Source organism: Danio rerio, chromosome 7 (assembly GCF_049306965.1).
Source record: "Danio rerio strain Tuebingen ecotype United States chromosome 7, GRCz12tu, whole genome shotgun sequence".
NCBI lineage: Eukaryota > Metazoa > Chordata > Actinopteri > Cypriniformes > Danionidae > Danio > Danio rerio.
In genome coordinates this window covers 7,091,234-7,104,279 of record NC_133182.1, presented here as the reverse complement: position 1 = coordinate 7,104,279, position 13,046 = coordinate 7,091,234, and the positions used below count along the sequence as shown (strand labels likewise).

The following is a 13,046-nucleotide window of genomic DNA, read 5'->3' as shown; positions in this document are numbered from 1 at the left end:
TAAACTATCCTAAACTCTGGAATAGCCTTTCTGATAATGTCCAAGGCTCAGACACACTCTCACAGTTCAAAATTAGATTAAAAACTCGAAACTAAATCTTTTTAGTAAAGCATATACTCAATGCATCACATAGCGGTATGAAACATGAATGTCCTCCATGCAGGTTTTTGAATCTACAATGAACAGCAGCTCCGCTAATTATTTTCTTCATTCTCTATTTCCACCTGGGGATACTCACCCCGAGGCCTCCAGAGATTATGCAGCGCCACTGAAGTGATCCAAGACCTTTGAAAAGAGGATCCCAAGATGTCCACATTCCCGGACCAGGCCGTAGCAGCTGCTGTGGTGGTCATGGAGGAGTAGAGCCTGAGACTGATTCCCGTGAGACTCCAGGGACCGCAGAGTCTTCGCTGACGTCCTGCGTTCTCCAGCCTCTGGCGCCTAGACTGCAGCTCTCCACAAAACATTTTGCTTTATGAGAAATGGTCGTGCCAAACTGAGCCATAGTTCGGGACTTGCAGAGCTGCGCATCAATAGTTTACTCTTCCCAGCAGTGAATATTAAAACACATTTAACTGAACTTAACTCATTTTAACTAAGCTCTGAAAACTGAACTGCACTGCTTCAATTCACTATAATCTTCTATGTGAAGCTGCTTTGACACAATCTACATTGTAAAAGCGCTATACAAATAAAGAGGAATTGAATTGAATAACAGAAGGCACCCAAATTACTGTACCACACAAAAAAGACCATTACTTAAAGAAACCCTTAGTTTAGATATTCGTATCAGTATTTTTTCTTCATTCTTTTATATCACATTTTACCTGTTTTTATGTTTTGTTTTGTTTTTACGCATTTTTATTATTTGTTTTTATTTTTATTTTACTTGTTTCTTTTATTCTTGTTTATGTAAAGCACTTTGAATTGCCATTGTGTATGAAATGTGCTATATAAATAAACTTGCCTTGCCTTGCCTTATTTAATTTTGTTTAGAAAATTCTTCAAAAAGGTAATGATTCGCACTCATCAAGTAATTGCTTCGTGCTGTTTTTCTTTTTACATTCTTCGGGGGATTTAAAGACACAAACGTTTCGGCACAATGCCTCCCTCAGTGTGCTTAGAAAATTCTTCAAATAAATTATACAAATATTTAATATGATTGATAATTAAAATAATTTTTGATTTTGAAATTGATGGTTTTAGGGGGGCTTAAATGACAGATGTACAGTATAGTATACAGCTGAAGTCAGACTTATTAGCGCCCCTGTTTATTTTTTTCCTCAATTTCTGTTTAATGGAGAGCAGATTTCTTCATCACATTTCTAAACAGAATAGTTTTAATAACTCATCTCTAATAACTGATTTATTTTATCTTTGTCATGATTACAGTAAATAATGTTAGACTAGATATTTTTCAAGACACCTCTATACAGCTTAAAGTGACATTTAAAGGTTTAACTAGGTTAATTAGGCAGGTTAGAGTACTTAGGAAAGTTATTGTATAACGATGATTCGTTCTGTAGACTATCGAAAAAATAATTAGCTTTAATCTAATAATTTTGTCCTTAAAATGGTGTTTAAAAAAATTAAAAACTGCTTTTATTCTAGCCGAAATAAAACAAATAAGACTTTCTCCAGAAGAATTAATATTATCAGACACACCGTGACAATTTCCTTGCTCTGTTAAACATCATTTGGGAAATATTTCAAAAAGAAAAAAAATTCAAACGGGGGCTAATAATTCTGACTTCAACTGTATATAGTATATACAAGTAGCTTATAATCCAAAAGCCAATGGAATAAAAAAAAAAAAAAGAGCACATCAAGCTTTTTTCAAGAGCACCAGAATGATGCAAAATTTCCCTTTGCATGGTGGTACAAGCTGCTCTTGGTCATCATGGCAATTGCATTGGCATCCACATTGTTTAAACTCCCTTTAATGCACCCACATACAGTATAGCCCATACATCACCCGTCATGCACCCATCTCACCAAAATGCATCCCTTCTGCATGCAGATTAAACTGAGTGCCTTTCTTCCAGTCCAGATTCCCTGATGGAAATCCCTCCCAAGGGAGCCACAAGAGCTGAAGCATCTGAACGAGGGAGCGACTGGGATAAAAGCTGTTCCTGGCATCATCAGCGCAGCAGTGCCTACATGATTCAGTGTCTGGAGAAGAAGCCCTGCAGGAAGTGACACTTCGTCAGCATTGGCCTGACAGTGACCTCCGCCAGCGAGAAGAGGACCTACAGCCTGCATGATGGAGATACAAGTAAACGCAGTCATTTCATTAGCATACAGTGTTTGGCAACACTTTACACGTCATGAATGTGAATGAGATTCTATGCATGATTATGTCAAGTGTGTCATTGGCTCAGTTATGTCATTTCAAATGCATTAAATTACATTAATGATGCTGTTATAAAATTGATGACACACATTTTTAATGGCTTCATGACAAGTTTTGTTGTCTTGGCTTGCCTTAATGTCAAGTTGTCAAAGGCAAAAACAGCTTGTGATGTATTTGTTTGTCAAGTTGTCATAACATACAATGCCATCTCTACATTTAAAAGGTTATAACTGAGCATATTACACTTAATGACAGCTGTTATAAGCACGCATAATATCTCATTCACATTCATGACATGATTATACTGCATCCGGAAATTTGTTGATAGCACTTCACTTTTTCCACCTTTCTTTATGTTACAGCCTTATTCCAAAATGGATTAAATTCATTTAGGTCCTCAACATTCTCCACACAATCCCCCATAATGACAATGTGAAAAAAAGAGTTTTAGGATTTTTGCAAATTTATTAAAAATACAAAAGCTGAATAATCACATATACAACGGTATTCACTGCCTTTGCTGCAGGGCCGGAGTGGGACTCCTTTGCAGCCCAGGGGCCTCATGTATCAACGCTGCGTACGCACAAAAAATTTGCGTACGCCAGGTTTCACGCTCAGAATCACACACGTTTGGATTTACTAACGATGAACTGAACGTGGGAATGTGCGCAGCTTCACGGCAGCTTTCTGCCGGGCGTACGCACATTTTTTGTGCGTGTCTGTTTTATTTCCATTGGCGACTCCTAGAGGCAGTTGTGTTAAATTCCTCTCTACAAAGTGTCTGATCCTTGCAATGGCAGCTGTATGAGACGGGTTCATCTAGTAGGTATGTAAGATTTCCATACCATACAGTTGACCAGCTAAACATTAAAGCACAATTTGCAGCAGTCGCCTGTTTTCCCAATGTAATCTGAGCGATCTACTGCACGCACATTGCTATAAAGACACTATCTGAAGATGAATTTGCATGCGTGAAACATTTCCATTCAATAAATGTGCAAATAAAATATGATGCTTATTGATATGAACTTATTGATGATTCCTACTTGTCTTTCTCGTGATAAATAGTTGGCAAAATCTGATATGTAGCGGGGAAAAAACAAGAGAGTTCATCAGACGCTGGATTCGAGCCGAGCTCATGCTCGAACGTATCAATTCATGATCACAAGCGTCTTACGAGTAGCGCCACTGAGACTGTTAAACGTCCTGCAACATTTTACAGATATAAACCACACTATGTCTTTTTTAAATGCACTCAGTGCGATGTTCAGACCCAACTGTGTTAACCGCATCAGCTAAACTCTCCCACTCTATTTTTTCTTTTGTTGTTAATTCCGGAGAACAAACTTGCAAATAACACCGCTTTTCCTCTGGTCTACCTCCGAAAGCAGCACCTCCATTTCACATTCTGTTCAAAGTTTCTCTTCTTGCTTGCTTTTGCCGTTACTTTTTCGTTGGGTTTTTCCATTAGCATAGTCATTAGCATATTCATACGGGGGAGGAGGCAGGGAGGAGTTTTACGCTCGTGCATGTTGCGCTCAGTTTCACCTTCATTCAGATGTACAAAAGAATATGCGTGAGACTCGGCGTACGCAGTGTTTCATACATCTAAATTTTTTCTGCGTACGCACATTTACAGCTTTGTGCGTACGCAATGTTTTAGTAAGATTTCCACGCAAGTCTTCGTACATGAGGCCCCTGGAGTTTCAAGCCTCAGATCGGCCCACCTCAGTTCATGACTGACTATATTAAAATAAGGTCATTTCCAATTCAGTTTCTAATGACACGATCACATCTTTTTTTTTGAGAAAACAGCTGCTTTAGAACTACAAATGTTCAACAACCCTAACAGTATTATATGTCTTAACAATAAAAATGAAATAAAATAAATTACTCAGACGAGGATCAAACCCGGGTCGGCGGCGTTGTAATCTATCGTGCCATCCTCTGTACCACAACAGAAGTATATGAAAAGGTGACTCATCTGACTTATATCATCATTAACCTGCAGGCTGCATCTTGCTCACAAGGCTGCGAGAAAATAGATAAAAAGAGCAGAGCTGCGGTAAAATAATGATTAAGAAGACTGTGGTCAAGAAAATAAATACATTTAAAAAGTGTGACTGCTGAGAGCAACAGATTCTGGAGCTAGGGACACCGGCCCTCGCGGCCAAAAAAACGGACCGGCCCACCGGGAATTCTCCTGGTCCTCCTGATTAGCCAATCCGGACCTGCTTTGCTGTGAAGCTCTAAATTAAGCTCAGGTATATTCTGTTTCCACTGATCATTCTTGAGATGTTTCAGCAGCTTCATTGGAGTTCACCTGTGGTCAATTCAGTTGATGGACATGATTTGAAAAGGCAGACACCTGTCTATATAAGGTCTCAGGGTTGACAGTGCATGTCAAAGCACAAACCAAGCATAAAGACAAAGGAATTGCCTGTAGACCTCAGAGAGAGGATTTTCTCAAGGCACAAGGCTGGGGAAGGTTACAGAAACATTTCTGCTGCTCTGAAAGTTCCAATGAGCACAGTGGCCTCCATCATCCGTAAGTGGAAGATGTTTGGACCACCAGGAATCTTCCTAGAGTTGGCCGGCGATCTAAGCTGAGTGATCAGGGGAGAAGGGCCTTAATCAGGGAGGTGATCAATAACCCGATGGTCACTCTGTCTGAGCTCCTGCGTTCTTCTGTTGAGAGAGGAAAACCTTACAGAAGGACAACCATCTGTGCAGCAATCCACCAATCAGGCCTGTATGGTAGAGTGGGCGGACGGAAGTCTCTCCCCACCTAGAATTTGTCAAAAGGCATCTGAAGGACTCTCAGACTATAAGAAACTAAATTCTCTACTCTGATGAGACTAAAATCGAACTCTTTGGAGTGAATGCTAGGCGTTACGTTTGGAGAAAACCAGGCAGCGCTCATCACCAGGCTAATACCATCCCTACAGTGAAGCATGGTGGTGGCAGCATCATGCTGTGGGGATGTTTTTCAGCAGCAGGAACTGGAAGACTAGTCAAGATAGAGGGAAAGACGAATGCAGCAACGTACAGAGACATCCTGAATGAAAACCTGCTTCAGAGTGCTCTTGACCTCAGACTGGGGCGACCGTTCATCTTCCAGCAGGACAATGACCCAAAGCACACCGCCAAAATATCAATGGAGTGGCTTCGCAACAACTCAGTGAAAGTCCTTGAGTGGCCCAGCCAGAGCCCAGACCTAAATACTATTGAACATCTCTGGAGAGATCTGAAAATGGCTGTACACCGTCGCTTCCCATCCAACCTGATAGAGCTTGAAAGGTACAGCAAAGAGGAATGGGCAAAAATTTCCAAAGACAGCTGTGCCAAGCTTGTGGCGTCATATTCAAGAAGACTTGAGGCTGTAATTGCTGCAAAAAGAGCATCAACAGAGTGATTAGCAAAGGCCTTGAATACTTCTGTATATGTAATTTTTCAGGTATTTTATTTTTAATAAATTTGCAAAAATTTCCTTATTGTAATTAAAAATAACTCCTTTTTCACATTGTCATTATGGGGTATTGTGTGGAGAATGTTGAGGAAATAAATTAATTTAATCCATTTTGGAATAAGGCTGTGACATAAACAAATGTGGAAACAGTGAAGCGCTATCAATACTTTCCGGATGCACTGTATGAAGGTTTCATGTCAGTCTTATGAACATCTTCTTCAAGTAAAGTGTTACCCAGTGTTCAGTCATAAACAGCCCACTCATCAAAATGAAATGAAAAAGCTCATTGTATAATGGAGGCCCCAGATAATTACAGCAGATCAGCACATTATCATTCTGCAGCCAGAGAGGAGAGAGGCTGTAATTGTTCTCAGCAACAGATAATTGTTTGCATCAATTGATGAAAGCCAATCGTAGCTTTGAGCAGTCGGATCAAGTGTTAGAATACATTAGATTGGTTAATATTATTATTATTATGATTATCTTGCTTGATTTATGATCTGTTATAAACTGTCTAATGTCACTTCAAACCAAAATGTAATTATTTTTAATGGTGTTTTTTATTTTTTAAACCTTGTCTTGTCTATAAAAGGACTTGTTTATAATGATGTGTCGAGTATGGTGACTTGGTACCATAAATGATAATAAATAATGCCAAAATAATAATAATAGTACTTGCTAAAAAAATAATAATAATCTAAAAAACAATTTTTTTAACATGACATTAAATAGGTTTAATAATATTTTCATAATTATCAGTCAGAATTAAATGTTATACTCTCACCGGCCACTTTATTAGGTACAGCTCTCCAACTGCTCGTTAGCGCAAATGTCTAATCAGCCAATCACATGGCAGCAGCTCAATGCATTTAGGCATATAGACATGGTCAAGACGATCTGCTGCAGTTCAAACCGAGCATCAGAATGGGGAAGAAATGGGATTTAAGTGACTTTGATCGTGGCATGGTTGTTGGTGCCAGATGAGCTGGTCTGAGTATTTTTTAGAAACTCCTGATCTACTGGGATTTTCACTCACAACCATCTCTAGGGTTTGGGTCTGAAAATGAGAAAATATCCAGCGAGCGGCAGTTCTGTGTGTGGAAATGCCTTGTTGATGCCAGAGGAGAATGGCCAGACTGGTTCCAGCTGATAGAAAGGCAACAGTAACTCTATTAACCAATCGTTGCAACCGAGGTATGCAGAAGAGCATCTCTGAACACACAACACGTCCAACCTTAAGGTGGATGGGGTACAGCAGCAGAAGACCACACCGGGTGCCACTCCTGTCAGCTTAGAACAGGAAACTGAGGCTACAATTCACACAGACTCACCAAAACTAGACAATAGAAGATTGGAGAAACATTGCCTGGCTGATGAGTCTCCATTTCTGCTGCGACATTCGGATGCTCAGTTCAGCATTTGGCATCAACATCATGATCCTGCCTTGTATCAACAGTTTAGGCTGGTGGTGGTGTAATGGTGTGGGGGATATTTTTTTGAGCATCGTGTCCTCGCCACAGCCTACCTGAGTATTGCTGCTGACCATGTCCATCCCTTTATGACCACAGTGTACTCATCTTCTGATTATAAAAGCGTGAATCATCTCAGACTGGTTTCTTGAACCTGACAATGAGTTCACTGTACTCAAATAGCCTCCACAGTCACCAGTACTCAATCCAATAGAGCATCTTTGGGATGTGGTGGAACAGGAGATTCACATCATTGTGCATGTGTGCAGCTGACAAATCTGCAGCAACTGTGTGATGCTATCATGTCAATATGGAGCAAAATCTCTGAGGAATATTTCCAGTACCTTGTTGAATCTATGTTACGTAGGATTAAGGCAGTTCTGAAGGTATAAGGGGGTCCAACCCGGTACTAGTAAGGTAATTATTTTAATGGTGGAGTTTTTAAAAAATCTTTCACTATTCTATAAATGGACATGTAATGTTCTAATGTGTAGAGAAATGTCAAGTTTGGCTAAATGTAAAAACAAATAATAATAATAATAATATTAATAGCACTAATATTAATAATAATAATAATAATAGTAATCATTTAAAAGGCCATAAAATATGTTGCATAATATTTTTATAAATATCAGTCAGATTGTTGGTTTGATTCAGAGCAGTTGGAGAATTTATTAGATTGGTTATTATTCTAATTACTAACTTGCTTTATTTATTAGCTGGTAACTTGTCGAGTTGTCTAATGTCAATTAAAAAAAAAATGATTTTTTAAAACACAGTTTTTTCCATGACAGAAATGGCTAATAATTACTGACAAAAAAAATTCATACATTTATTTATTTATTAATAATTAATTAATGCGTTAAAATTATATTTTAAAATAATATTTTTAATATATATAAAAATTATATTTTTTAAATATCAGCCAGACTACATGTTAGGTAGATTCAGTGTAGCCAGAGAATACATTTGATTGGTCATTATTATTATTATTATTATTATTGTTATTACTATTATTATTTTGTTTCATTTATGATCTGTTATAGGATGTTTAAAGTCATTTTTCCAAACCGAAATGCAATTATTTTATGGGTGAAGCTTTTGAAAAATCTTCATATTTTTATTGTCAGGGATTAAAAAGAACTTTTATTCTATAAATCAACATTTTTGAATGTATAAAGTAGCTTTGAGGGGTAAAAAACAGATTTAAGTCATAATATAAAGAGTTGTATTACTTTTTTAGTGATTTTTTAGTTTGATTGTATGGTATCAATTCCTGCTATTAACAAGTGGTTTATTACCTGACTATTAATAAAATATTGGCTGTTTATTAGTAAAGAAGATTTTCTGCATGAGCTTGTTCTACATCTCTTACCCTACCGAATACCTAAACCTAACAATGACCTAAAAATATTGATAAACAGCAAATTATGAGTTTATTGAGTTAAAAGTCATAGTTAGCGGTTTATTTATAGCAAGTATTGTACATTTTCCCAGAGATGGGTTGCAGCTGGAAGGTCATCCGCTGCGTAAAACATATGCTGGATAAGTTGGCGGTTCATTCCGCTGTGGCGACCTCAGATTAATAAAGATACTAAGCCGAAAAGAAAATGAATGAGTATTGTACAGTAAAATAAAGTGTAGGATTATTTGTCTAATTTAAAATATGAAATAATTAATTATTTCAATTAAAGGATGCTGCAAGGCAAATTGCCATCTAAACGTGTGTACACCATCCACACCATAAGAAATGGTTAATGAACTGTGCCTTTTTTTTATCCTTGTATTTGTTATAATAATTATTAGAGGTATTGTCTGTTTTTGTTCTTGTTTTTTACAGTAATTTATTTATCCTTTACTGTATGTTTTATTAATTTAATAATAATAATTAATTTAGTTCATTCAATTCACCTATAGCGCATGTGTTTGGACTGTGGGGGAAACCGGAGCACCCGGAGGAAACCCACACCAACACGGGGAGAACATGCAAACTCCACACAGAAATGCCAACTGACCCAGACGGGACTCGAACTAGCAACCTTCTTACTGTGAGGCAACAGTGCTAACCACTGAGCCACCACATCACCCCATGTTAATTAATTATGATTATTAATATATACACATTTCCTAAATATGCTTTGTACAAAAAATGTCATGCCAATAAAGCAACTGGAGTGTTTCTTCACAAATCAAGACATAATTTGACCTCCATGTAACCTCAGTGCTGTCTAGAACAATTAAGGAGGGATCAAATCCATTCCTGTGTGTGTGTGTGTTTGTGTGTGTGGCGTGTACACATGTACATTGGTGTTAGTGAATGAGTGTGAAACTGTAGGTGAAGGGAGGACGTCAGGGAATATAAGTGCCTGCAGCAGGACCGTGTGTGTGTGAAAAACCGAGTCACACAGGCTGAAATAAAGCACTGTGAGTGGGCGCTGGATCCTCTTACCAGCTTCAGGCCGTGCTCTTCGTTTTCAGCTTTCCGCGCTGCCCTCTGATAACACGGTTCACATTTGAGGCAACCGAGCGCTGAAAGAAACACGCATCAATATGAAATAATCCCCAAACATCAGATTTGCTGTCCAGGGCTCCGCGCCAATCCTCTTTCACATATATGTGTCAGCAAAAACACGCCGCAGTGTTACATAAGCAGCCCTCAGCCAGATTCACAAACACAGAGGCAGAGAGAGAGAGAGAGAGAGAGAGAGAATGAGAAAAGAGGAGGAAGAAGGAAAGGAAGAGCCACAGATGGGGTAAAAAGAACAACAGATGAATATAATAGAAGGAGAGACTGAAAGGAGGAGCAACAGAATAATGTACCCAATGAAAAAAGAGGGATGTTAGAAAACAGTGGGAAGCAGGAGGGAGAAAGAATGACCGACAGAAAATAAAAAAGAAAGAAAGATAATGGAGAAAAAAGGAAGAGAATAGAGAAAGAAAAGAAAAAAGGAAAGAAGCATAGAAAGAGCATGAGAAAGAAAGCAATAAAGAAAGATGGAAAGATAGAAAAAAGAGAAAGAAAAACAGAATGTAGAAAGAAAAAGAAAGAAAGGAAAAAGAAATAAAGCAACAAGGAAAGAGAGAGAAAAAAGAAAATAGGAATGGAGAAATACAAAGAAAGAAGGAAAAAGAGAATAGTGAAAGAAAGAAAGGAGAAAGAAAGAAAAAAAGAAAGAAAGAAAGAAGAAAAGAAAGGGAATGGGGAAAGAAAGAGAAGGGAGAAAGAAAGCAATAAAGAAAGACAGAATGTAGAAAGAAAGGAGGAAGAAATAAAGCAATAATGAAAGAGAAAGAAAAAAGAAAATAAGAAAGAAAGAAAAAGAAAAATAGAATAGAGAAAGAAAGAATTGAAAAGAAAGAGAATTGAGAGAGAAATGAAATGGAGAAAGAAAAAGAAAAATAGAAATAGAATAGAGAAAGAAAGAAAGAAAGAAGGATAGAAAGAGAATGAGAAAGAAAGCAATAAAGAAAGATAGAAAGAAAGAAAAATAGAGAAAGAAAAAAGATAGAAAAAAAGATAAGTAAAAACAGAATGTAGAAAGAAAAAGAAAGCAGAAAGAAAGCAATAAGGAAGAAGAAAGAAAAAAGAAAATAAGAAATAAAAAATAGGATATACTGTAGAAAGACAAAGAAAGAAAGAAAGAAAGAAAGAAAGAAAAGAGAAAGAGAATGTAAGAAAGAAAGAAAGAAAGAAAGAAAGAAAGAGAAGAAGGGAAGAAGCATAGAAAGAGAACAAATAAAGAAATAAAGCACAAAAGAAAGATAGAAAAAGAGAATAGAGAAAAAGATAGAAAGAGAATGTGAAAGAAAGCAATAATGAAAGATAGAAAGAAAAAAATGAGAAAGAAAGAAACAGAATGTTGAAAGAAAAAGAAAGAAAGGAGAAAGAAACAAAGCAATAATGAAAAGAATGAAAAAAGAAAATAACAATAGAGAAATACAAAGAAAAAAAGAGAAAGAGAATAGAGAAAGAAATAAAGCAATAATGAAAGAGAAAGAAAAAATAAAATAAGAAAGAAAAAAAGGAAAATACAATAGAAAAAGAAAGAAAGAAAGAAAAATAGGAAAGAAAGAATAAAGACAGAAAGAGAATGTAAGAAAGATAGACAAAAAAGGAAAGAAAAGGAGAGAAAATATAAAAAGGCAATCAACAAAAGAAAGAATGAAAAAAGAAAATGAAAGGCAGTGAAAGAACGAAAAGATTCAATTTAAGAGAACAAAAAACACAGAGGGCGACGCAGTGGCGCAGTATGTAGGGCTGTCGCCTCATAGCAAGAAGCTAGTGTATGAGTGTGAATCGGTGTGTATGGATGTTTCCCAGAGATGCTGTAGCCCATCTGCCTCAAGGCTGGATGTGTTGTGTGTTCAGAGATGCTCGTCTGCAGTCTTCGGTTGTAGCGAGTGCTTATTTGAGTTACTGTTCTATCAGCTGGAACCAGTCTGGCCATTCTCCTCTGACCTCTGGCATCAACAAGGCATTTGCGCCCACAGAACTGCCGCTCACTGGATATTTCCTCTTCTTCAGACCATTCTCTGTAAACCCTAGAGATGGCTGTGCGTGAAAATCCCAGTAGATCAGCAGTTTCTGAAATACTCAGATCAGCCCGTCTGGCATCAACAACCATGCCACGATCAAAGTCACTTAAATCCCCTTTCTTCCCCATCCTGATGATGTGTTTGAACTGCAGCAGATCGTCTTGACCATGTCTACATGCCTAAATGCATTAGGCTGCTGCCATGTGATTGGCTGATGAGAAATTTGTGTTAACGAGCAGTTAGACAGGTGTACCTATTAAAGTGGCCGGTGAGTGAAGTAAATCTCATTTCACCTGCAACTAAATGATCTCGGTAAAGCTGAAGAGGATCTTGATTTTGTGCTTTGAGAGTTTTTGATTGGAGCAGGATTACTAAACTCTCCATCCAAACACATACAGACAGACGAGTGCAGAAGGGATTGATGGGTAATTGGAGGATGGATTTAGCGTCTGATGAACACTCCAAACCAACACATGGCAAATGTGTCCAAAAACTAGACTGACACATCTGGATAATCCCTTCACATCTCGAGCCAAATTAATCACGGCAGAACAGTTTGACCGCTTTCACACACACACACATGCGTGCACACACACAAACGCACACACAAAACAATCAGTGTGAGATATTTACTGAGAGATTACTATCATAATCCATCTTTTCATTCAGCATCAGTCGCACCTTTTTCCACTTGAGCAGAAACGGCTCCAAATGACATGATGTCTGTCTGTTAGTGTTTAATCTCGCTCGGCAAGAGAATTAAAGCATCACAGGCAAAGCTCAAAGAGAGCCTTTACCCTGATTTTGAGTATAAAAAAAGGATAAAACCTCAGACTCCATCATCACAAGGGGTTCTGCTAGGAATAAATGTGGCTCTAAAATAGGGGTGGCCAACCCTGGAGAGCCACCTTCCTGCAGATTTCAGTTGCAACACATATCAAACACACCTGCCTGTAATTATCACGTGCTGTTCAGGTCCTAATTAATTGGTTCAGGTGTGTTTGATATGGGTAGCAACTGAAATCTGCAGGAAGGGGGCTCTCCAGGAACAGGGTTGGCCACTCCTGCTCTAAAACAATATATATATATATATATAGATATATACATACACACACACACACACACACACACACACACACACACACACACACACACATATACATATATATATATATATATATATATATATATATATATATATATATATATATACATATAT

At 37.6% G+C, this 13,046-nt stretch overlaps 2 protein-coding genes across 5 annotated transcripts in view; both read right to left on the bottom strand.

Annotated features, from left to right (window-relative positions):
• actn3b (actinin alpha 3b) overlaps positions 1-13,046 on the bottom strand; it is a 297,251-nt gene that overhangs the window by 50,179 nt on the left and 234,026 nt on the right. The window lies entirely within an intron of this gene.
• Positions 911-13,046, bottom strand: part of gal3st3 (galactose-3-O-sulfotransferase 3) — a 125,246-nt gene continuing 113,110 nt past the window's right edge. For 3 of the 4 annotated variants that reach the window (XR_012383073.1, XR_012383072.1, XM_073908020.1), the window contains one exon: positions 911-2,256. The gene's annotated coding sequence lies outside the window, so the exon portion shown is untranslated. Of the gene's footprint in view, positions 2,257-9,740; positions 12,396-13,046 lie in introns of those variants that run through there. The other variant, XR_012383074.1, reaches the window with a different exon arrangement.